At 42.6% G+C, this 21,528-nt stretch overlaps 1 protein-coding gene across 2 annotated transcripts in view; it reads right to left on the bottom strand.

Moving 5' to 3' along the window:
• ESRRG (estrogen related receptor gamma) overlaps window positions 1-19,460 on the bottom strand; it is a 550,758-nt gene extending 531,298 nt beyond the window's left edge. The window contains exon 1 of one of the 2 annotated variants that reach the window (XM_054690589.1): window positions 19,369-19,460. The gene's annotated coding sequence lies outside the window, so the exon portion shown is untranslated. Of the gene's footprint in view, window positions 1-8,885; window positions 9,129-19,368 lie in introns of those variants that run through there. The other variant, XM_054690590.1, reaches the window with a different exon arrangement.
• Between the last annotated feature and the right edge of the window lie 2,068 nt (window positions 19,461-21,528).

The following is a 21,528-nucleotide window of genomic DNA, read 5'->3' as shown; positions in this document are numbered from 1 at the left end:
TTTAAAAGATTTATTTATTTATTCATACAAGCACTGGGTACAGTCAGAAGCACAGGAGGGTGAGAAAATTCACCAGAGCCAGAGCAGGGAACAGAACAGGGACACTGATTAAATACACTGCTGAGGGAAGCAACAGGCATGACACGAAAGGTCTGTTGTGCCATGTGGGACCCTCACCCGGAATCGAACCGGCGCTTGCAGCCCAGCGCTTAACCACTGCGCCACCAGGGGAGGCCCTATCTCACGCCCTGGGCCTCAGTTACTTGTCCCTTCACTGTTAAGATGTCACTGACAGGAATGATTATTCTACTACATGGTAAAGTGGGTGGGGCTACAGATAAACCACAGAACTAAGTTTGCACATTCAAGGTCATTTCTCTTTTGCTTAGAGGTGCCTCAATTCCATCTTCTGAGAAACAGGTTGTTTCCATGCTATTGCCTGACCTCAGGGAGAGAGGGGAGGCTGAGGACTAGATGAGAGAGGTGACCTGAACCCTCTGGAGCCTCTGGGGAGCACTTCCCTCTCCTTGTTCCCCTTTCCTTCACTTTTTAGTTGAGGACAAAATCAGAATCTTTGCACTACCCAGTAACTATAGATAACATAACACATTCAACACAAAAAAGATGGCGTTGCAAGCCATTCCTCTAACATTCTCAGACCTGTTTCTTCCCTTCCTTTCTTCACACTTGGTCTTTAATCCCATCCTGCACTGACCCTCATCCCAGAATCTCTAAGAGCAGAATCAATGCAGATGGAGAAGTTAAAAGACCCAATTTCTAGTCCTTTGCCCCTTTTCTGAAAAAGTTGTGTGATTCTGAACAAGCCACTTCATCTTACTTAGCTCACTCAGTTGTAGAAGAGAGAGGATCATTTGTGACCTCATAAACTTTCACGACACACACATCTTATATTATTAGAATAAATGCTTACAGTTAGAGAAACAGAGCAAGGGAGTCACTTCATGTCATTTCAGTAAGAAAACAATTCTTCATCAACAAGCATTGTGATCCTCAGGCAGCTCTATTCAAAGCTGGTCCCACCATTCCATGGAAAAGGTAAGGTAGAGGCATCACTTACCCCCCTTTCAGTCCCTCCTCTCGGTAAAGGCAGGAATGGGCACAGGACAGGTTCCTTTATGATCGAGCACATGGGTATAGGAGAAGTCCTGGGGCCCTCGGTGGCTTTTGTGGCTTTTATTGGGATTTACCAGGTACACGGCAGGCAGAGGTGCCGGGGGGCCGGGAGGCTGGCAGGCCTCCCAGCCCCTGGCAAGTCTTCACTCTTTCTGGGCTCTCTGACCTTCTCTCACGTTCTCTCTGCTTCTCTGCTCTCCTTTTACTGTTTACTCTGTTCTCTGCTCTCGTGGTTCTTTCTGGCGTCCCCGTGACGCCACCCTTATAAGCCCAGTCTCTCAGCCCAGGTGTACCCACTTACGCGTGTCCACACCCTACTCCAGGTGCCCGCCATCAGGCATGCATTCAGGACTGCAGGGATCCATCATCAACCCTAATGGCAGGAGGGCGGAAAAGCTTGATACTTTTTCATTTACCCTACACTCTCCTTCGCCATCTTTTAAACACTGAAAAGGGAAAAGTGGGCAGCTATCATTTTCTCCCCCAAGAAGGTCCTGCCTAGTTGCTAACATCGGATACATGACTTAAACTGATTTAAGGTGGCTGACCTTGGGATCAACTATGGAAAAGAAAAAGACTTCCATTTTCCTCTCCTCTCTGTCATGGACCATATCTTGACCCTCACATGATACTTTGGTCTCTCCCTCTTTTCCTGGTTTATTCTTTTCTTTTTAAAGATTTATTTATTTATGCATAGAAGAGCTGGGGTACAGGCCAGAGATGTGGGAGGGGGAGGGGTGAGATGATTCACCAGAGACAGAGTGGGGACCAGAACAGGCAGACTGACTGAAATACACTGCTGAGGGGAGCAGCGGGGGAGACAGAAGAGGTCTGCTTCACCATGTGGGTTGCTCCCTGGCCAATTGAGGATCAAACTCCTGCTGCAGAGGCTGCGGATTGCTTCATATGCGGTGCTTAACCCCTTGCACCACCAGGGAGGCCCCTTTTCCTGTTTTTTTCATGCTTTCCAAAACCCACATCTTCAGAACAAACACAAAGGCAGGAAATACCTCTCAAAAGGAAACCCCATCTGCTCTCCAAACAGTGTTAGTCAACCTCTCTGGGGAGCAACAGGAAACTATCTGGGGATTCCAGGAGACTAAAATACAAGAAGGCACAGGATTCTCTCCAGGATCCTATCTATATTCAAGGGTGAAAGAATGCTGTAAGTCATAGTCCTTTTATCATCCATAAAAGACCAGGTGTTATAGACTTGAAGGCAGTAGCAGGACTTGCCTCTTCTGTTTCCATTCCCCTGGAAGGCGCTCATCAGGCACACAGTTGCACACGTGTCCCCACTACACACTGATGTTGATTAAGTGATAGCCACACCAACCAGAAGAAAACATCTCAGCAAAGAGAAAAGTCTTTTTCTGGAGGGTCAAAAAAGCTATGATTTTCATAGCTGTGACCTTAGGGAGATAAATTAATCTCTGCAAAACTCAGTTTTTTCATCTCTAAAATTAGGAAGAAAACATGACTTATTTAGTTCACGAGATGTTTTTCTGAAAAATTAATTCAATCAGAGAAGCAAAAACTACTGATAAATAGAAAGCATTAAAAAAAAAAAAACCACTTAGTCTCCCACATGTAAGGTTAGTCTAACTTATGCCTACAGTTGCAAAAGCCCAACAGGATTTTTAAAAATCTCTATCATTAATACCTGCAAAAATAAAAAGATGGTTCTAACATGACTTGTCCCATGTTAACACATCTGCCTTTTTTCTTCACAGCCTGTATCTTTGCATGAATCTATGTCTCAAAAAGGTGGTATGACGCAGTAGTGAATACTGTATTCAAAGGTAAATTGCCATAGTGTAATCACAAATTCATTATTCCTAGTTGCGTTGCCTTGGATAAAACATTGTCAATCATGAGGATGACGATTCTTCACCATATACCTCCAGGTATTTCGTGTTAAATGAGAGGCATCTAATCATATTTTTCTTACTTACTCTCTATCTCCCTTTGCTCTCATGCTCCACTTTCTCATGTTCTCCTTCCTACTCCTTCACTTTATTATCCACTATCCTCTTCCACCCCGTCTCATCATTTCCTGTTCATTAGCTAGAATTAAGTTATATTTCTAGATTTTCTGATTATCAGGGAACTAAATGAAGCTGCCCTTTACTGTAATCATCTACCCTGTGTCTAGCTTGAGTCTGTTGAATGCCTGAGAATCAATCCATTTCAAGATTCTTTCACGAGTTCCCTTTCATTCTGGAAAATGCACCATTCCCACCACCTTTGCAATTGTCTCCTAGTTGACAAGACACTGTAGACTACATGTATCGGAAAGATTATAAATGTGAGGCTTGCTTCTGTCATTCACTAGCTGGGAAAGTTCTATCACCTCTTGGAGACTCCAATTTCTAATTTATAAGATGGAAGTAAGATACGTATCTCCTAAGGTAATGGGAGAATTAAGTCAATGAAGATAACACATAAAGCACCTGGCATAAAGCCTGCTTATGTTAGTAAGTACATACAAAAGAACAGCATTTATTATGTTAAAGTTAAAAATCAGTTTTAAGTCTCCATGACTCCATGGCTCACCTTAATAATTGCAACTTGGGGAGCAGAATTTCAAGACAGAACATTGTTTCATGAAGTACCTTGGAGACAGAAACCTGTACAAATTGCTAACAATTACTAAGCACGTATTGTGTGCCAGACACTTTTCTTAGTTCTTTATATGTGTTCACTCACTCAATCCTCAACCATTGTAGTCAAGTGGGTACCGTTATTCTTCTCATTAAATATGAGGAAACAGCCTTCTAAGAGTGCTTCCGTTATTTCCCTGGGTTATCACAACCAGGGAGTGGTTGATCCAAATTTCAGACCTATGCCATCTAGCTCCACTGCTGGGACGTAAAGTATCTTTCAAACTCATATTCCTCCAGAAAGAGGACAACTTCTAGACCAACTGGCATGTTGCCAGCAGTTTGTTACAGTAATAAAGTAACTGAAATCTGCTGTTTACTTTTCCTTTAATTTAAATAAGTGTAGTTGTAATGAAAATGGCTCTTGCTCCCCAACATTCTGGTTTTCTCTCTAATGGAGAGAAATGAAGTTTCCAACTCTAACTTCTATACTCTATGATCTCCCCAGAAACAGAGTAGATAGCCATTGTCCCTCAATATCATCACAGGCACCCACTAAGTGTGTGTACAGACCAGACCATGAGACAAGGAGGGGGGCTAAAGAGGTTGGCTGGGAAGTGTGAGAAAGTCATCCACCTTGCAGCTGTCCCTGCCTGAACAGGACCATGGATAAACCAGAGTCCCTCTCCGGAGATCTCTGCTGGCACCTTGTCTACATTCTTTTCTGGAAAAAAAAAATCATATTCCTGTGAAGAATGCATTGTCTTCTATAGGCAACTGCCAAAACCCCAACTGTAGGCAAATCCATCTGACAAAATCCCTTAACTGCTTTGATTCAGTTCTTAAAGGAGATTAGTTGTTGGGAGGTCACGGAGAAGCCATCCATGGCACAGTGCAGTTGGGCTTTCAAAGCTTTCCCTACTAAGGGGATCTCCAGGCTCCAGGCCCCTTCCATCCATGCCATTTAATCAATGAATCAACAAATAGTTACTGAGCAAGGCTTCCCTGGGGTCTGCAGGTCACTTCAGATGTGCCTCTCCAGTTCAATAGCAGCAGAAAGGAAAACAGATTTTTTTGACTTCTCTTAAAGTTTCCATTTATAAAACCAGGGCTAATATAAAAAGACCACAGGTCTCCTGTCCATCTTTTTTCTCTTCCCTGAACCCCTCTGGTTCACAAAATATAAGAATATGCCGTGTGGCTGAGACAATATATAAGTTAGAAGAGGGCCTCCCCGGTGGCGCAGCGGGTTGAGCACAGAGCTGTGAAGCTGTCCACAGCTTCTGCAGCGTGGGTTCCATTCCCAGCCGGCCAGGGAGATTCCCACATGGTGCAGCAGACCTCTCCTTTCTCACCCCCTGCTCCCCTCAGCAGTGATTTTGGTCCATCTGCCTGTTCTTCTGCCCACTCTGTCTCTGGTGAATCCTCTCACCCTCCCGCACCTCTGGCCTGTACCCCAGCTCTTGTATGCATAAATAAATACATCTTTAAAAAAAAAGAAGAAAGAAGAGAGGGAGGGAGGGAGGAGAGTGAATAGGTAGGGAGGGAGAAAAAAGGAAATGAAAGAAGGAGGGGGTTAAGGAAAGTGGATGAGAATAAGAGCTTGAAAAAAGGAAAGCGGAAGGAATATACGAAGGAAAGCTCAGACATGTAGATTTCAGCAAGGTCAAAGGACACAGTATACATGTAAACAGTCCCTTCAGGAAATGCCTCTGGTGCCACATAACCTCCATGTTTACAGCTTGGTGATTATTACTACTCTTTAGTGCATGTGATTAGCTTGGAGAACAGCTAGTGACCACTACTTACAAGTTTCTAGGACTAATGTAAGTATGAACGTCTTGTACTTTTACGTGTCCTTCTGCTCTCAATTATAGTGATCGCTTCATTGATAAATCACATGTTGCCTCAATACCCACAACACCAGAAATCCTAAATACCATCACTATTAATCACTATTCTTAATTTGCAGGAAAATAAAAAATAAGTAGTAGTGAGATACTACTTTTGGCTACAAACTGAATCTCACCGGTGATGACCAGTCCCTGCGTGTACAACTGTCCCTAGAACATGACCAGCCTGTGATGTGAACTGTGCTTTCCTGACACAACACTGAGAGCAGGACTCCTCTTACCCATATGCTTCCTCAATCAGAAATTATAGTGAAACTAACGTGTGTTGAGCACTTACTATGTGCAATCCAAGGGTAATATACTGTCTATGAATTATTTCATATAACCCTTTCACCTGCCTTTTGGGGTGCATTTTTAGCCTCAATCTTCAGACAAAGTTATGGAAACTCAGAAAGGTAGAGTCCCTATGGCCCAAATTTAAACACAGTGAAGACTCAAACCAGTGACAGAATCTAAAAATTATGTTCCTGACCGCCCAGGGACTGTCACTTTGTTCCTGCTCTTAAATCTGAAGCATCAAAGGCAAGAAAAGAAAAACAATGTGTTTTTATGTATTATTTATTTATTTATTTATTTTTTGTGGGACCCTCGCTGGTGGCCAGGGTTGTAACTGGCGCTGCAGAGGCTGCGGGCAGCCTCGCAACCCAGCGCTCAACCGCTGCGCCACCAGGAGAGGCCCACAATGTGTTTTTATTTATAATGTACCCAAAACCTTGCTTGGTCTTTGTGTTCTTATATCTGCTTTCAAGCATTCCTCTTCTCCCCAACCTGAATACACTAGAGCTGCTTCTTTCATTATATTTTGATAAGTTAGTATGAGAACAGCAAGCCAACCAAGAGACCACAGCAGTCCATGATATGTTGAAGAATTCTTCAGTGTTCATGCAATAAGGTACGCCAGCACCTTAAAATTTTAATAACAGTAAGTAATCTGAAATAGAAGTACTGCATGAACACTGAATAAAGAGATTGCTAGATAAAATTCATGAGTAGTTATCAAGGTGCTGATGTTCCCATAGGGAGCTTCCATTGAGCTTCTATATTATAATCTCACTGCTGATTGGCTCCACATGAGGGGAGGTAGTACTAACAAAAACACCTGAAATTCTACTGTTCACTGACATCTCCATATGGGCAACTATGCACTCAGAAGTATTTGTATGTTAAACGGAGGTAAGAGATACATACATCACTACCCACCTTTCAGAGATAGGCAATTAATTATACCATCCACGTCTAAGCGGAGACTCAAGAGACCAGCTCAGGTCTGCTTGACCTTGAGACAAAACACACCTAGAGACCGCCCTGTGCTTACATCTCCTGTGGCTGTCTGAGATGGTGGGTGGCCCTGAGCCTCTTTTGTCCCTGCACACACTGGGTACCCACTAGGCCCGCCCTCCAAATCTGACTCCTAATTGCCCTCCTACTTCCCAGTGTTGAAGACCAGAGTTTGTTATTTCATTACCTTTTACTAAACCTAGCTGGTGTCTGTCCACCAAATAAACGCTGAAGCAAAGCACCTCACATGGGTACGATTGGCTAGTGTCTTCTGGTTGAGAGCAGACGTATGAATACCATCAGTTTCACACACAGAAACCATTTCAACCAGAGAAAGGTGAACTGTCTTGTCATGCAAGGCCCTGTGGCCCTCAGCAAAGATGTGTGAGGACATAGGCCTTGAGATGGGTCAAGGCAACCAATATTTGGATGTGTTCAAGACGTACTACAAAAGTTACTTCTAAAGCAAGTAACAATTTGCAGAAAAACCCAAGTGATGAAATTATCCAGAGATTTAGGGTGAGCGGAAACAACTGTACCACGTAAAAGCCAAGGAACAAAAAGACCCTTCCTCTTTCATCAAAGCTTGAGGACTTCCAGCCCACAGTTAGCCTGGTCTTCCATGCAGGAAAGCCCAGGAGACACACATTTCCTTTTGGTTTTGAAAATAAAGGTACTTACCAGAGACAATCCACACGTCACCACACTTTGCCCAGAATAACATCGGTCACCCTTGTCCATGCAAGCAGAGAGTGGGGCCTGCCAAATTCATGGGGGAACCCACTGGGGTTGTTTGGAAATAGGTGAGGAAGGGGTGGGGTAGAAAACAATGACTTTCCCTTTAAAACTGAACTGAAGCTGATATCACATCACATGACCTTTTACCGTAATTTCTATTAAAATCATTTCATGTCTGGTTGCCTCTGCTCTCCTGGCTCATTTGTATTGTTTACAACAAGTCATTGCACTGGCAGTTAGTGGTGGCTGAATCCATGGTTACCCGTTTTTACATTCACTAGTTAAAAGGAATGCAGCTCTGCTGTGGGTTTCAGGGAGCAAGCTCTTAAGAAACCACAATCCAGCTATCAATCAGACTAATCTGAGAGAAATTAATCTGATAAACATATGTATTGGTGCATATTAAAAATTGATAGGAAGGGGGCACGGGCTTTTTATAGGGAGTTATAGAAGTGGGCAAACTGAGGTTTGACTTAGAGACTAAAAGTCTTCAGTCTGTGGTCTCCATCTGAGAACACTTCATGTTGTGCATCTAAAAAGCTTTCAAGGGTAAGACACGCGACCACCCTTTAAAACAAATCCACCCCCCCCACCAACGTTTTGTAAGCATTTATTCTCCAAACATTTGTAGGTTCCAAAGAGCGGCTACATACAGGTTTAACCAGACTGCAATCCCAGAAAAGTAACTTAAACAGATACATACAAGGCGGTAAAACACCAGCTAGCACTAGGTAGGATTCAATTAAGACAAAACCTCAGTGGAATGCTCTTTAAGAGTCAATTAAAACTGCAAACTAATATGCTTTATTAAGAGCAAGAATGGTACGCATTCACTCCATTGTCCGTGAATTTAAGTGCTTCATTCTTTAAAAACATTCCCCCAAAGCAAACTTGTTTCTCAAGATGGACAATGACCAACAATTATAATTCCTAATACAAATTCAGAAGTTTTCTAGCTTAATGCCCACAATGAATGGTCCCAGGAGTCACATCTAAATGCTAAATGAGAACAGCAAATAGTTAAAGCTAACATATTACAACCCCATCTACTGCAAAGTCACTGTATCAGAAGCTAGAATTGATTTGTTTCCTCAGAACGAATTGAAAATGAATGTAACACAACGTCGGAAAAATCCCTCCTGCCCTGCTAATCGGATATCGTATATGGTTGATTGCAGCTTTGCCCTGGACGAGTGCTGCCTAAATCATACATACTTACACGTTCTGGGTTCTTCCAAGAGTTTGGTGCAGTTTCAAGGACAAACGTCTTAAGGAAGCCTCTACACTGTGCGGCAGGGAGCTAGCTTGCTCCAGTCTGATGATAAGAGCACAGTGCTAAGTCTTACAAGAGAGAAGGGAACTTCCTGCGTGCAGAGATCTTGGAAAGTCTCGGGGTGAGAAAGGCTGCTCTCAATGTGCTGCTTGATTTGCTCCCTGGTTGTGTGTACACAGTAGCAGCTGATCTGTGTTTGCAGCCCTGCAGAAAGGAACCTTTACTGAAAACCAATGGTATCACATTTCAGCGGAGCTGGTGCCAAGTGCTGGAGAGCAGAGCAACCTTTGACAACTTCACACAATCCAACCCGGCAGACTTACCACAGGTCAGGGAGGAGTGTGGAAAGCCTCTTCCCACCAGGTCTGTGTCCCAACTGGCGGGTGTTAACTCAGTGCCTGGGAAACCAAACACCCCTATGGCTGGACTCTGACAACAACACGAGCTTTTCCCTAGACTCAGCCTAATAGTCTCTATCTCTGCTGCCCTGGCCTGCCATGTACTGTATTTTCACCAAATTTTAAAAAGTGAATCCTGGTTTTTATTATGCATTTCCCTCTGTTGCTGCGGTGAACCTTCAACTTCACAGGGTGTTACTAATCCTGTGCTGAGTGGTTAAGATGCCACTCCTCCCTTCGTGTTCCTCACAAATCAATAAACACGGGAGAATTACTAATATAGGATGGGGGAGTAGGGTAATTCATTCGGGATTCTGCTTCTCCACTCAGAGGCTGGAGTTTTTAAATGACTGTTTTGTTGGGAGCCATTTTATTTTTGTTCATTTTAAGTGGGGGTGCACTCAACACCCCACTCAGGAAAACAGACCCACAATAATGAGGTTCTTTGGATGATGAGAGCAGGTGAGCAATAGGAACATGGGGTACGCTGCTCCATAGTGGAAACCCCTTCTTCACCACACTGAATATGGAAGGGAATGGAAATTCTAGACCTTGTCCAGGCTAAGAGAGGGGGTGCTGGTCGTTACACATTGTGACAAACGATCCGTTAACCGCTTCATTATCTGTGTGTCCCTCACTGGCCTCCCTCTCCCTTCTGCCCTGATGACAAGTCTAGGTTATGGTATATTATATGGTATTTTCTCACTATTGTTCGTTTTACTTCAAAGGGCAGGAATCAGAAGTGACAGTTTAACAAAAGGCCATGCGAAACGTGTCAGGCAGCACAGGGGAGGTTCGCCTCCTTATCTGAAAGCCTCCTAGGAGCTGCCTGAGCAACTGGTGAATTATCCAAGGCCTTTGCTTTTTTCATTTTGGTCACAAAATAATACTAATTGCCTACATTTGAGAGCCCATATAGTGTAATGTAAAGAGTCTGGGCTCGGGTGCTTGAGGGATTGAGCTTCCTGTCCTAATCCCCCTACCTTCTACTTCCATGACGCTGGGAGCTGCTTAAAATCTCTGAACTTCTGTGTCCTCATCTGTGAAATGGAGACGATATATGCTACCACAGGAGATGATTGTGAAGATAATGAATATAATTAGCATTAATTAATATTGTGAAGATAATAACATTAGGAAGATTTAAAGGATCACTTCTATCAAGGGTTTACCAGAAGAGAGCCTGGAATGCATGCATTATACATATACCAGACCTCATGGGGCCAGGACAGGGGTACAAGGTCACCTGAGCCAGGACCCCCACTCTCAAGTACAGTGCTGCAATGCTACCTCTCTCCTTCCTCCTGTAATTTTTAGGATCTCTATCCTAAATCACACACACTTTTAAACACTTAATCTTATCAGAGCATCCTAAAAATCCCAGGAGGTACATGGCGCTAAGGCCCAGTTTGCAAATGGGAAAAACAACACATGCAGAGATAAGGGTGACACAGCCAGGAAGCAAATGACAACCAAAACATCAACCCAAGGTCCGATTTCATCATGACTTTTTAAAGTGGGCATACAAATTCTCCATGTAGCATTCATTGTTAGTAGGGTTCTGGATTGTGCATGTGAGACTGTTAAGATCACAGTACTCTATAAATATACATATATACAATACCTCCCTAAAGAAAGTATAAGTCCCTCAATGAGAGAGATTGTATCTCAAAATTATTTTATATAATCTAGCAGAGCTAATGTCGTGATAAACATATTACCTGTATAATGAATTTTCCCAAATTTTAAAGCAACTCAAGCTGGGTAAATTTTATGACCTATACTCAACCTCATAGGAAGCAAGAACTCCTCAAGAAGTAACAGTTTGGAGGTTATCTGTTGTCTTGTTATAAATATACATATACACATATATAGTGTCATGTTACCTATATCCTCAATTACTTCAAAATAATTAAATACATGTCAAAGTTTTTTTAACATTAATTCATAACCACCCCAAATTTCCTTCATTTGTTTAGCATAGATGCTGTATTTGAGGCCCTCATAAATTTTAGTAAGAGTGATTAAGTGTTGACTTTTGAATTCACACTTGATTCCAAGACATTTGGATATCTAAGTTCAGTTGAGTTTTAGTTTCACAGATCAGAGACTGTAGAACGCCACTGATCATTATCAGAGTGGAGCAAATGGGCCAGTCTTTGCTAGAATCCAACAGATTTTTTGATACTTAAAAATATAATTGTCTAGGGCCTCCCCTGGTGGCGCAGCGGTTGAGCGCTGGGCTGCGAGGCTGCCCACAGCCTCTGCAGCGCCGGTTCGTTCCCTGGCCACCGGACGAGGGACCAAAAAAAAAAAAATTAAAAAAAAAAATAATTGTCTATACAAACAACCCACATTTCTTAAATAATTGTTGACCCATGACTTCACTTTATACTTTGAAACACAGTCCATTTCTGATAGAAAAATTGGTCATTTATTAGCGAATCACACAAAACAAAATTAAATATTCTTGAAAGATATCTGCATAGTATCTAGAACTTGGAGATGCATTGCATTAATTCATTCTCTTAGACACTGGAACTCTTTTTTAAATGGAATTTACATCATAATTTTATAACTATTTACTGCCAAACAGTGATTTTTTTCAGCCTTAACAAAGATCCAGGGAAATTTAGATCAATATCAATGTTATGGCAAAAGTGCTGAATGACAGGCAAGGTTTGAGACAAAGAAGACAATTATTGAATACATTGTTTTTGTTTCCAAAGTCATGCACTTGTTTATTTAGACAGGCTGTGGCCATCTGTAGGGGAGAGTAAATATGCTCCTCACGTACTGGCAGCGCATAAGTTAGAACGATCAGGCTGGCTGGCATCTTCCACGTTCCACTGGCCAGCTGCATACTATTTCCTGCTTCCTCCTATATAAAGTAATATGTAAAGTACCTGCCACACTTCTTGGACCACAGTGGACAAGAAACATGACTCCCAAAAACACTTACTCTACCAAAGAGCTACACAAATTGACCTGGGACATGTGAAACCTGGCTAGCCCAGAGAACGGGTTAACAATATTCCCCACAACTAACACTGACTAGTCTCATTCAATCTCACAACCAAGTTGGAAGCAGATGCTTTATGATTCACCTTTTTACAAATAAGAAAAAATGAGAGAATGTAATCTTTTCTTGAACAACTACAAGCTTAATAAGTGGCCCAGTAAAAATTCAAAGTGGACACTCTAATTCCAAAATTCTTCCACATAACATACTGAACTTTCCTTTCAGGAACAACGTACACACATTAGTTTCCCTCTTTTTTCCTTTTGGTTTCATATTCTACAGCTCCATTATACAAAGATCACACACATGTACACAGGCAACCATGCCTCCCCGTTTTACCTTCAACTACCTTTCATCTTTTCTTCTCTCACATCTTGATCAATTATTTCAGAGAATAATTTTCTCTCCATTTTTCCTCATTCTCCAGCTTATCAGTGAATTTGGCTGCCAAAAGTCTTATCACAGATGATAAACTCGGTAGTGTTGCTAATGTTTCATTATTACAAGGAGAAAAAAATCCAGAGACTTTGCAACCAGTCTTTAAAATTCCTGAAAGACCCGAAAAATTCCTTTTAGTTACCCTGCGATTGTTTCTGTCTTTTCAACTTCCAGGGATACATGTGCATTCTCTTAAACATCAGCCCTCCAGAGTCTAGATAAATGACAAACTATCCCTCAGTTTTATTGCTTTTATGTTAAGTTTATCACTTGTATCATAATAGAACTGCTTTTCACATTTTTTTCACCACTGATATAGAATATTTCACTCCAGTAAGTAGCATAGACTTTTATGGCCTAGCCTAGGAAAGTAATTAGCATTTAAGATTGTTTTGTGTGAAAAAAATATTTTGAATATCAAATAATTTCTGTATAAGTAAAAAGAAAATTAATACAAACTTAAGTGACTAAATTTCATGAGGCTTTCATTTCAAACCACTGAACACAACTCATTGGCTACATACTAACAGTTCTAGTCATAACATAAGGCCATACTTAGGTAAATGCTTAGTTTATAGACTAGACATAAACAGAAGTATAGTTAACTCTTTATTAATTCCTTATTCATCAACCACTTAATTTAGAAGCACAGGGTGAAAGTAAGTTGGAGACCATTTAGTCAAATTCTTTCATTTTAGGAATGAAGAAACAAAGCTTTGCTGTTCTCTGATGAAACAGGTAGCCATAAACTTAGTTTAGGACTACTTTGATCCTTAGCTGAAGATTAATGTCAGTAGTACATACATTATTTAAAAAAGATCAAATTTCTAACTCTGAAGATGACTGACAGAAAACATCACCAAATATTATGTCCCATTTCTGCAGCCTTTGGAAAATAAATGTTTGTAGTAAATAGAAAATGAATTTCTAATAACTGAATTAAACTGTTCATCTAAATAGCCAACTTCAGTTTTCTCTCTATACATAATAACTTGTGTTTACTATAGCTCTACTGCCACAGTTTCTAAGAAGAGTTATAACTTACTAACAATTCCCCTGATTTATATTTGAAAACATACAGGGCATGAAGTGATTTCTGCAACCTTACATTTTCTGCAAGAACACTGGGAGACAGAAGATATAGTCTAAAAATCACGTTGAATTGCTTGTTACAGCTCCCTTTTTAATAGAAATGTATGATAAGCAATTATACATGCTCCACAAAAAAAAAAAAAAAAAAAAAGGTCATTAGATCTTTTTCCCCATTAAGAGAGGAAGAAGAAAAACAGAAGGAAGAGGAGAGAGGTGATGAGGCAGGGGAGGAAACTATGATAAGAGAATCTATTTTCTTTTTTTTTTTTAAGATTTATTTATTTATTTATACAAGCACTGGGTACAGTCAGAAGCACGGGAGGGTGAGAGAATTCACCAGAGCCAGAGTGGGGAGCAGAGCAGGCAGAAGGACCGAAGTACACTGCTGAGGGGAGCAGCGGGCGGCAGGAGAGGTCTGAGTGCCATGTGGGACCCTCCTCTGGTGGCCGGGGAGCAGCCGGGGATCGAACTGGCTCTGCAGAGGCTGCGGGCAGCTTCGCAACCCAGCACTCAACCGCTGTGCCACCGGGGAGGCCCAAGAGAATCTATTTTCATATAATTTTTACATTGTAAAAAAATTGCCTTCTGGAGTAATCAAATGCAATAATGATTCTTCCCAAAAACAATGTATGGATAATGAATGGTTATAGATTGTAACACACCATACAAACGTTAGTTATCCTTGTTAGTATTTAACATATATGGAAATTTGCTACACAATCTATAATTGTGCTAATAAAAACAGGTATTCATGAATATAAATAATATTGGTCAAAGTCACCCTTATTAAATCTAATATATCTTAGAGTAGATCAAATTTAAATGGGCCACTCTGGAAACTTAAATATCTGGAAATATTGTTTAACCTACCACATACATCTATCAGAATAGAAATACAAAAGTTTTGTTAAGCTTCATGGAACATGAACATCCTAAATTTGAGTCTTCCAGACAGCAAAAATCACTGCCAGATAGGCCTATCTGCCCAGTTTTAAAAAAAATGCATAAAGGAAGTAAAATAAGCACATTCATTAATTAGCATCATCTTTTGAGTCCTATCCCGGTTATTTATTTTATCAGATGTGTCATCTGAAACAGACACAAGTGTCCAGAGGTAAATACAATATATTTCAATCTTCATTGTCATGCATTTTATCACAGAGATTCCAAACTCAATAGGCCCTCTTTTGTGGTGATGGTGGTCATTCTCTTGTTTCATTGAACAAAGTCTCCTTCATAATAAAACCATAAACAGAGGTCTGAATTAAAACGACCTGTGATTCTATTTCACACCCACAGGTATTATCAAACATAATGGTATAAATACACTATGGTATACACATCAGAGGGTGCAAGGAAGGTGGGAGGAGGTAAGTGAAGGGACCTTCCACAGTTGGAAATCGTTAAGGTTGAGTAGAGGAGTGGTGTCTAATCTCCAGGAAACAAAGGTCTCCCTACCTACAAGATCACGGCACACCCAGTCTTAACCTTGCCACAATAAGCACGCCAGGGCATTTTATTGAAAGATCTGCAAAGATTTTTCCATTTACCTGAACCTTAAGATCTAAAACCATAAGGCGGTGTGTCTACATTCTATTTTAAAAGATTGTCTTATTTTCTATAAGCATCCCTTCAAAGAAGGCCCTCCAGGCACTGATTGGCTCTCCTTTTTAGTCATCACCACCACTGACCCAATGCAAAGGACAGTTATTAGCTGAATATATTAGCTTCAAAATAATCAAAAGAAGTTGGTTCCAGAAAAAGATTCTTAAATTCTCCCATAGCACCCCACTCTATCCATCAAAATTTGAAAATGTGGGGGCACCTACAGCTTTTTCCTAAGCACCCCTCCCCCATTGCAACTCTACAGGCAATGCTCATCTCAACATTGAATCGCAAAGGCTTGTGATCACACAGCTTTAAAACACTGATGAAAAAGTGACCAGAGACATAATTTTTGTTTGCCTAGGATACCCCAGCACCTTATGCTCACTTTGTAAAGATATTTTAAATGAATAAAAGATCACAATATTACCAAACTTAGTAATCATTACTTCCTAACGACAGATGCTATTGCTCATGAAGAAATTTTCAGTTGGTTTTCTCCTACCAGTGGTTCAATTGAAAGATTCACCAACTGCTCCCTGGAGAAAACAGAATATCTGCATTTAAATGGAGATAGAGTATTTCCAAACGCACAGTACCTAGAAGGCAGATACTGTCAAGGTTTCTTAGTGAGAATAACTCAAATTGTATCAGGTACATTTCAATGCTGTAGCCATCTCCATTTCATAGGGCTCATTCTGTTTCTATAACATTCTTTTTCCTCTGTGCATTCTTTGTAATATTTGTCCTGAGAAGTTAAAATTAAACCCTGCTCCACAGCAAGTCCTCACACTAACAACAAGCAATTACTACTATACATATCATTTCTGATGTGTGCAGAAAAAAAGACCACAGAAATGTTAAATAATTGAAAAGTATAATGACTTAATAGAGTAGTAAGCTTAGTTTACAATGCAGCCAATTTAAAGCCATAAAACTACTGTGTAAAAATTTTATCTTGTGGTTGACCATTACATAGCCTATCTATTATTCAAAAGTATCTCAACAGTGTTTTTCTTCATTAATGTGGCTTTTGGCACTTCCCTTAAAATCCTTCTGTTCCTGCAGTTTTTCCACAATTTTGAAACAAATGCAAAAATCCTGTCTCACATCCTAAATTCTCCTCACTAGGCTAACAACATCTTCAATGTCTAATTTGAATCAATTTCATAGGTCAGCGTGTAAGGCACACTTTTAACTTTCTCGGATATGATGTGTTTTTGCATTAACAGAGTCAAGCACGCAGACATTAAAAAAAAAAAAGAAAAGAACGAAAGCTACTTGTATTGGCACATTTGTAAACAAAAGGCAAACCTCATAAATAACCCCCTTTCCTGTGGCACACTAATCCAGAGATTTGTCTGCATTAGAAAAATGTCATAGGGCATCAGGAAAGTTTTGCCTTGAGTGTTCAGCTAAGGTGCTAGCGTGTCTGCGAAGGAGAAAAAGAGAGACACTTAGGATCAATTTAAAACATAAGCCCATTACCTCTGGCAGGCTCTGGCTAAAATTCTAGCTGCAACCGAATGTCCCTGTAAACAAGGTTAGAGAGAATAGCGTTGGGATATTCTTTTCAGCCATTCCCTCCTCCCCTGCCCCCAGCCCTTCAGCTGTCTGCATGCTTAGTTATACCTTATCTTCCTGCCCTGTCATTCTCATGCTGATTCAAATTCAGAACTCAAAATGAAAGACGAAATATCTCAAAGATCACTTAATATTGAAATACTGTTATAGTAATAAGAGGTGCTCAGTTGGAGATGGGGACAAGGTACTCTCTTGGTAACCTTTTAATTTCTGGAAAAATTGTACAGAATAAATTGAGCAGCACACACCTAGAAAGCTAATTGATGAATCTGTTCTATTTTGTTCCAGTGTCACCCATCAGAAAGTTCCTTTCTCCCCTTAAAATTCCCATTAAAGAAGACCAGCAGTTTTCAGCCTCTACCAGGTATGGAGAGAGAAAAGCTTTTGATTCATTACAGAAAAAAATACAGGATCTTTGCTCTATATTCAGCACCCCAGTTAAGAGACAGTTTTACATGCAATAGGATTCCATTCTCGATATGCACTCTCTAGGTAACACAACCTTAAAGAATTATCAGAACTGTTTTAGAGGAAATAACAAATGTAAGCAAAACAGACATATTTGAAAGATCATCTAGGCTTGTTCTAGGATAGGCTTGGTTCTTTGCCTATTCGCAGCAAGAGAAGGCCAAACAATGTCACCTCATGTCTAGCTACGTTCCTCTGTCAGCTAGCCCATGGCTCAGATTTGAGGACTTTGAATTTCCCTCTCTTTCCCATAGTGACAGAACCATTTCTCAGCTTGGTGAACTCATGTTGATAACACCCAATCTACTGGACAGGAAAAAAGAAAAAGAACCTGACATCTCTCCTCATCTCATTCCCCTGCCTCCCCTTCAGGGCATTTCTTCCTCTTTTCTCTTGCCTGCTGCTTCTGAATTTGGGCATTTTCCAAACACACTCCCCTATTTGGTCTTTGGGCAGTGTGAGAAACAAAGGAGAGTTTCTCTTCAAAACTAGACCAAGTCATTCAGCTGCTCCGAAACACTTGAAAACATGTGCTGGTCTCTTGATCTTGCCTTAAAGTATTAAGCAGGAGTGTTTTGAAAGTAGTGGGAGGTCCTATGTGACCTAGCAGCTTCTCTTAACTCACATGCTGAGAATTTCTTTTTACTTTTTTTTTTTTTTTTAAGAAAGAGCAGCAAGAAGGTGCTATTTTCAACATTGCCCTCTGGTTTACGTTAGCAAAATCATTTGCTTTCAGGATATGCCTTATTGTACAGCCACTGGTTCTGGTACTACAACACAGAGCAAATGTGTTTCCCCAGCACACACAGACCCATGTGGCAATTCCCAACCTTACCCAAGCAAACGCAATAAATTAACACATACATAGTCACTCCGCAGCACTGGGGCAGACAGGGGAAGGTTGGGGGAGGGGGGCGGATTGGGTTTGCCGGATCCCTCAGTACTCTTCCAGAATTGTTCCTTAAGATTCTGAAGGGGTTGGGGGGTGCAGCTAGGAAAAGACTGCTGGAACAGAAGAGAAGGGGGGCAGGAGGGGTGCTTTGCCCTCTGTGTCTTTCCCTGAGAATCTCCTGTCACCAGACATGGGGTTTGGGGTGGTGGGGGGGGGACAGTCTGTCCTGCAGATGCTTCTTTCAGACTTGAGGGGTAGCAGGGGGAGGTGGTTTGGAAGACTTCAATGATGATCTGGGTGACCTCCAAGCAACTTCTCAAAGTCTCGGGGGAAGGTGAACGGGTTGGGGAGACAGGAGGGAATGAGGCATAGAGGACAGGAAGAAGGCACCCAGGAGCAGCAGCCACCAGCAGGCTCTCCCAGCCCCTGGCAGCAGTCTTCACCTCTGACACCAGCCTCTCCCCAGCCACCCCTTCCCCAGGGCCCCTCACCCCAGCAAACCCGAAGCCTGGAGCCTGCCCCCCATCCCTCCCGGTGCCAGAGCCCCGACTCTGGGCCACTTTACCAGGCACTGGAGTCTCTATCCCGCAAGGGGGAGGGGAAAGGTGTTTCAAGAACAAATCTCACTGACAATTAGCATTTCTCCGTGTGTCCAGCCGCACACACGCTGACAGTTTTGCAGTCAGGGTCAGGCAAGCCAAGAGCGGTGGACAGTCCTGAGGGTCGTGTGATGGCCAGAGGCACTGCTTTTATGATCACTATTTATTGGGGGGAGAGCTTTTTTTTTTTTCCTAAGAGTCTCTAAACAAGTGAAGGGGGAAGGGGTGGGGGGGTGAGCGCTAGAGCTTTCCCCCAGCACTGCCCATCGCGAATGCCCCAGATGCCAATGTCTGTCTCCAGATGTTGATGATAAGGATTTGGACCAGTTACCTTGGCCGGGTCAGAAGGGCAGCAGGTTAGGCAGGTGAGTCGTCGGGGATTTTAAAGAAGCCGAAGCCGCTTTCTTGGGCTAGGAAAGTCTAGCAAACCCCCAGGCAGGAACCTTGCACAGCTCACACACGCCTCCTTTCCCCGGGCTCCCGCGACCTCGGCCGGCGAGGGGTGCGGGCCGGCCGGCCGGCGGCCAGGGCCCGGCCCCCGCTCGGCCCCCGCGGGCGCCCGGCCGGCCTGGCGCGGGGTCCGCGTCCCAGCGGCGCTGCACTCACCGAGCCGGGCGGCGAGGGGCCGAGGGGCGCCCCCCGCTAGCCGGAGCGCCGCGGCGCCTCCCTTTGCTCTTGGTAGCGTCGGTCCGCACTCCCTGTGACCCAGGACGTCATGCTGCCTGTCTGTTTTCTCAATGATAACTTGGCAGCAGAAGAGCGAGGCTGCCAGCTTCTCCTCGGGTGGGTACGTGGTAGGTGCACGTTTCTGTTTGCATGCCTTCCTCGCTCGCTTGCTCTCTCGCCCGCTCTTGCTGGCTTTTTTTTTTTTTTAAATAAAGATCTATATTTTTATTTAAAAAAAATGCCCGGCACGGTCAGGATTTGATTGCATGATTGCGTGGGCATAATTGACGCCTCTGGGTGGGGATAGATGTGTGTCTGTGCGTCTGGGGTTTTTTTCCCCTTTAAATCCCTGCTCCTGCTGCCGCCGCAGCCACTGCAAACGGCAAGCAAGCATGCGTTCATCTTTTGTCTTTCATTTTACCTTCAGGGTGACATTCAGTGCCAACTGCTCCCTTTTGACCGTCGCCAATCCCCGCCTGGGCAAAAGGCATTTTTTAAGCCGAGGTGGGGGGAGGGGAAGGAAGAATCCCGCAGCCCCAAGGCTGGGGGTTTCCAAGCCTTCCACTCCAGGATCCCCAAACCGATCCGACCCACCTCCCACCCCTGCAACCCCCCTTTTCCCTTCTACCCACCGGGCCCAGGCAGAGAATCGGCACCGAGGCAGCGGCGAGCATCCACCCAGGGCCGGACAGTCATGCTCGCGGCTGGTACTTGCTGACTCGCATCTCTCAGTTGCTTTCCCAGAGTGTAGGCCTCTCACCACCCAGCCGAGCTATTTTTGTCTCCTAGAGATGTTCTTTAAAGCCTTTTAAAAATGGGGAGGGGGCAGGGAAGAAAGAGAGAGAAACAAACAAAAACCCAAGCTCCGATTAGAGGGGGGGGGCTGCATAAACACCTCTTGAAATTTGGAGGGGAGGGGGTTTCCTGCAGCTGACCCACTGGGGAGTTTGATAGAGCAGAAGGGATAACTAGGTTTTATTTGAATTCTTCTACAACAGCAGGAAAACTTTTCTTTTGAATACAAAGAGATGATTGCTGGCTATTTACTCCTTATTCCCTGTCTTTGTCATTTTTATAATTATGTTCCCTAGAAGCCCCAGGAAAGGTCTGGAGAATAACCCTTAATATTTATTTCTGCAAACATGAGAATGCATTTCAATGGTGTGGCCACATGACAGCTTAGCAGAGCACAGGTCATTTTATGATATTTAGCTTGTTCTATTTGTACATTGTTTGGTAGGTTTTATGTACCAGCAATTAATCATAATACTGTGTATATTCACCACCAAGTGTATATTATCAAAAAAGAATATCTAGCACCGCACTTGGCAAATACTTTGCCCTTCTTTATCTGTCACTCCCCATTTGGAGAAGCAGGAGGGCTTAGGAATTTTTTTTCCTCCAAAACCTCTCCTGACCTTGACCCATCATGTATTGGTACAGTCCCTATCCCTGCCGATTCACATTCCTAAAAGATGACCCCAGAAGCTGAGACTGCAAAACATAAAACATAGAGGTGAGTGTTGAGTCCAAAAAGCAAAGCCAATGGGAAGAAAAACTTTTGAACTCATCTAATATCATCTGCAGCTGCCGTCAGTTTAAAAATAGTGTACCTATTTGCGAGGTTGGATAAGTTTAATGAAAATAGCAAGTAACTGGTTAGGTCTTTTCCCTTTAGAGTCACAGACCCAGAACCACTAGCAAATTCCACAGGGGAGAAGTAATTAGGCAAAGACCAGATAATCAGATCAGAGAAGAGCGTCTCAAAAGCCAGCCTGAGAGGGGCTCAGGCCTACTGACTAGTAAACAGGGAATGGCGCCTCCC

This window comes from Talpa occidentalis, unplaced genomic scaffold (assembly GCF_014898055.3).
Source record: "Talpa occidentalis isolate TD23 unplaced genomic scaffold, MPIMG_talOcc4v2.1 talOcc4.8, whole genome shotgun sequence".
NCBI classification, from domain to species: Eukaryota; Metazoa; Chordata; class Mammalia; order Eulipotyphla; family Talpidae; genus Talpa; species Talpa occidentalis.
The sequence above is the reverse complement of the archived record's forward strand: the minus strand, read 5'-3'. Positions and strand labels throughout refer to the sequence as shown.